Raw genomic sequence first — 4,510 nt, 5'->3', positions numbered from 1 at the left:
AAAATATCATTTTAGAGACTTTTTATTCATGGAAAAAGAGGACCAAGGTGTAAAAAAACAGCTAATATTTGGAAAAAGGAAACAAAGCTGAACTCTTTGACCCCCACAGTAAGGCATGGCGGTGGCAGCATAATGCTGAGCAACAGGGAAGTTATTCAGAAGAAGGTTGAAGCTGAAAAGAGGATGATTGTGGAGATCAGTGGTGTGGATTCATTCAGAGTATATTCAGGTGTTCTGATGGCCTAGTCAAAGTCCAGCTGAGTAGTTCCAGGTGATGCTGGGACACTTCCATCCAATCTAAGCTGCTCTTGCATCTAGTGGAAGGCCGTACGTTTGTCGTATCGCCTCAGAAAGGAGGAACGTCTGTGTTATTTAAATCAGAAGGAGTTTGCGATGTGCCAAAATAAATTTGCAACATGGCTCCGTGAAAAAGAGGATTCAGCAGCAGAAGACGAAACCGACATGAGAGGAGGAGGCTGAAACATAATGCTCATTATTACATTCCTGTTGCCAGGAACCTATTTCTCTCTATTAATTATTCATCTTTTGTTTCGGTAATCCAATACTCAGGTGAGAGCTGCTGCTTGTGACGGAACGTCTAATTTCAAAGCTTAACGGCAAGCAGCATGGCGGCCTGAGAAAAAAAAAAAGGATAAGTATAAATCACCAATGGCTGCAGAAACGTAGAGCAGCCTGAATCCGTCTTGCTTTGTGTTTACCAGTAGTTTATTGCTCCACGACGCTCCGAGGGAAACACTTCTCCATGACCTTTCTCCAGACTAACTAAGGGAAGAGGGAGGGGGATAAACATCAGCGTCTTCCTTTCCTCCGCTGCCTCACCATGAATACATAAAAGCAGGGAGAGGACAAGCAGGCCCGACTCTTACAAATTGTGTTTTTCAAACAGAATAGCACCATCACTTACTTTTGATCCGATTAGCCACATTCAGTCCTCTCCACCTCGATTTGTCTGCCCGCCCAAGCGCTCTGCGATAATAACAATTTATGGACTTGCAGGAAATTGGGGAAGATTATAAACGAAGTGTAAAAGCCCCAGGCTGTGCCTTTTTGTTTTTTATTTTTTATTCGACGCCTCCACATAAACGTCTCTGTCTTTCTGTTCTGCATCCGGCCGCAGATTCTCACCCATCTATATTCCTGCTGGAAGAAGAATGAACATTTAACCCTTTCGTGAATGAAGTATGGTGACCTCATGCTGCATTCTTTCTGTTTTCAATCATTTCTAGACGCATCAAGCTGTGGTAGTTTGTGTTTTATGGTTTCTACACATGTTTCAATCCCAACTTCTGTACGTTATATTCATTTTGAAGAACGTTGGTAGAAAACTGTTCAGGCTAAAAAGTTGATGGATGGGTTAAACCTCCAAACACATGCAATAAACTGTCCTATCTGCTCTTCTACATTGCATCCGGTCTGTGAGCATTTTTGAGGGCACTAACTTAGTGAAAGAAGATATGTACATTACACTCTGTCAGATTCGCTGTTGAAACCATAGCTCACTGGATTCATAAACGGTAGAAGTGTGCTTGTGTAACAAGAGGAAACTAGCAGGAAACACAAATGCTCCATGGCTTTAGGAAAGTATGTCACAAAGATCGCATTTGTGGGACAACAGCAGATAAGATGATGCTTCTGAAAGATGGTCATCAGAATCTTAATAGAATAATATGGCATAATAGACTAGGATCAGAACACATTAATTTGATTTATTATTTAGAAATATTTCAAAACTTAAAATTTAAACACTTAAATCCCAAGCGGGAACCTTTGTACTCCCTGTTCTTTGTACACTCGTAAATCTGACGCCCAAGTGGCATCACAAGAGCTGCTCCAGTGAGTATATTCAAGCTTAAAACCATCATGGCTCAATCAGAATACATAAAATCAGTACGGAAATCCAAAGCCTCTTTCCCATTTAAATTAGCAGTCGCTAGTGCGACATATCAGGAAAGTAAACAATGGAGAGCAACATGTAAGAAAGCCAGGGTCATTTTGCTTTAATGTTTCGCGCTGTGTAAATCCCTCTCACCATAGCTGCTCCATGTTTATTGAATGTAAACTGCGTTGTTTCAGCTTTTTAGATCAGCATTGAGTGGCATGGTGTGTTGACGTCCGTATGATGAGTTCAATGGTATCATGTAATTTAGTGGGTCGACCCAGCGCTTGTGTTCCCACAGAATGCCGATCAGAGCCGAGGCAATTTAAACAGGTCCCTGCCATTAAAAGCCAATTGTTCCCGGGTTTAAACTGGTTTAAGCTACGCTGGAAGTGTGTCCCTTGTCCCCATATGTGCTATCTGGTAGTTAGTGAGCAGCTAGGACCAGAAACATGCACTACTTGTGTTAAGAACTGACTTAAAGACAAATAGTAGCCTTAGTGGGAAAAATTTGAATTAATGCTCCATATTTAACAGCAATTATTCAGCTTCTAAAGTCAACATGTCTGCAGAGCTGAACTTTCTTAGTTATGTCAGTATTAAAAAAGAAACTAGTCTGTAATGTAAAACTCTTACAGGCAATATTGTATGCCTTGTTGATATTTACCATATTTAGTAGGGCTGCAACTAACGATTATATTCGAAATTGATTAATCTGTTGATAATTTTTCCAATTTATTGATTAAAAATTGGATAGACAAAAGTTCTTTAAAGAAGACTTTTTACGAAGTTAAACCAGCTAAAAATAAAACTTTTCCAATTAAATAGTTCTGGATTACGATGGAGTATTAGGGCCAGGCTAGAAATTTATTTTTTTCTTCTATTTCGAGAATAAAGTAGTAAAATTACGGAAAAAAAGTCACAACAAGAAAAGTCATAACATTACAAGACTAAAGTCTTAATATTAATAGAATAAAGTCCTAAAATTTAGTTACGACTTTATTCTCATAATCTTACGACTTATTCTCGTGATTTTAAAACTTTATTCTTGTAATGTTACAACTTTATTCTCGTAATTTTACAACTTTATTCTTGTTACATTACAACTTTATTCTCTTAATGTTACGACTGTATTCTCCAGTTTTCACAACTTTATTCTTGTAATGTTACGACTTTATTCACGTAATTTTACAACTTTATACTTGTTACGTTACAACTTTATTCTCGTAATGTTACGACTTTATTCTCCAGTTTTCACAACTTTATTCTTGTAATGTTACGACTTTATTTACGTTATTTTACAACTTTATTCTTGTTACGTTACAACTTTATTCTTGTACTGTTACGAATTTATTCACGTTATTTTACAACTTTATTCTTGTTACGTTACAACTTTATTCTTGTAATGTTACGACTTTATTCTCCAGTTTTTACGACTTTATTCTCGTAATGTTACTTTATTCTTGTAATGTTACGACTTTATTCTTGTTATGTTACAACTTTATTCTCGTAATTTTACGACTTCATTCTTGAAATAGAAGAATAAAAAACCTCCAGCAGCCTTATTGCTCTGTCATACTGAATAGAATATACTGACAGATGAATTTTATTTAAAATCTAAAATGCTAAATTTCTATATATTTTTTTTTTACAACCTCTGTGTAATTGCTGCTCTAAGTGTGTCTCTGTCAGCTAAAGGGATGTTTTAGAGTCTCTATGCTCCAGTTAACTATTAATTGATTACTATATCAGTTGATGATTATTTCAATTATCGATTAATCCGATTAACTGTTTCAGCCCTAATATTTAATTCAATTCAATTTCAATTCAATTCAATTCAATTCAGTTTATTTATATAGCGCCAAATTCACAACACATGTCATCTCAAGGCACTTTACAGTTCAACCAGATCAAATTGATACAAAGTTTTCTATCTAAGGAAAACCAGTTGATTGCATTGACTCATTGACTCAAATACAATCCCCCACACTAAGCATGCTTGTAGCGACAGTGGAGAGGAAAAACTCCCTTTTAACAGGAAGAAACCTCCAGCAGAACCAGGCTCAGTGTGAGCGGCCATCTGCCGAGGCCGACTGGGGTTCAAGGAGACAGAAGCAGAGATACAAAAAGCAGCTGTAAAAGGCGGCCCCGTCCAGGAAACACACAGCCAGGCAGACGAGCTCCAAGGCAGCTCCCATGCCAGAGGACGAAGAAAGCACATCCACTCAGTCACGGTCAGAGAAACAGGACCACACTGGAAAACAGGCCGATCTCCAACATCTATAAACAAGGGTGTTGATAGAAGCAGCACAGCTGATGTTTCTTTCCAGGATGACGTCACAGCCAAACAGGAACAGACGAGGCAAAGCTACTCTGAGGAAAAGCAGAGAGAGCAGAAGGTTAGAGATTGAACTAACAGATTCTGCAGAATAGGAGAACAGAGAGAGAATGAAGCAGAATGATGAAATGGGGGTCCCTATGTCCTCCAAAAGTCTAAGCCTATAGCAGCATAACTATAGAGATAGCTCAGGATAACCTGAGCCACTCTAACTATAAGCTTTATCAAAAAGGAAAGTTTTAAGCCTAGCCTTAAAAGTAGACAGGGTGTCTGCC

At 38.2% G+C, this 4,510-nt stretch overlaps 1 long non-coding RNA gene across 1 annotated transcript; it reads right to left on the bottom strand.

Moving 5' to 3' along the window:
* Positions 1–496: 496 nt before the first annotated feature.
* Positions 497–1,074, bottom strand: LOC119791429. The gene is made up of 3 exons (XR_005281858.1): positions 926–1,074; positions 720–783; positions 497–634 (listed from the first exon to the last, which is right to left on the bottom strand). It is a non-coding gene; the product is annotated as an uncharacterized LOC119791429 (long non-coding RNA).
* Positions 1,075–4,510: the final 3,436 nt, after the last annotated feature.

Source organism: Cyprinodon tularosa, unplaced genomic scaffold, assembly GCF_016077235.1.
Source record: "Cyprinodon tularosa strain WSP-4 unplaced genomic scaffold, ASM1607723v1 ctg39, whole genome shotgun sequence".
NCBI lineage: Eukaryota > Metazoa > Chordata > Actinopteri > Cyprinodontiformes > Cyprinodontidae > Cyprinodon > Cyprinodon tularosa.
Note: the sequence above shows the minus strand (reverse complement) of the source record. Positions and strands in the feature narration are given on the sequence as shown.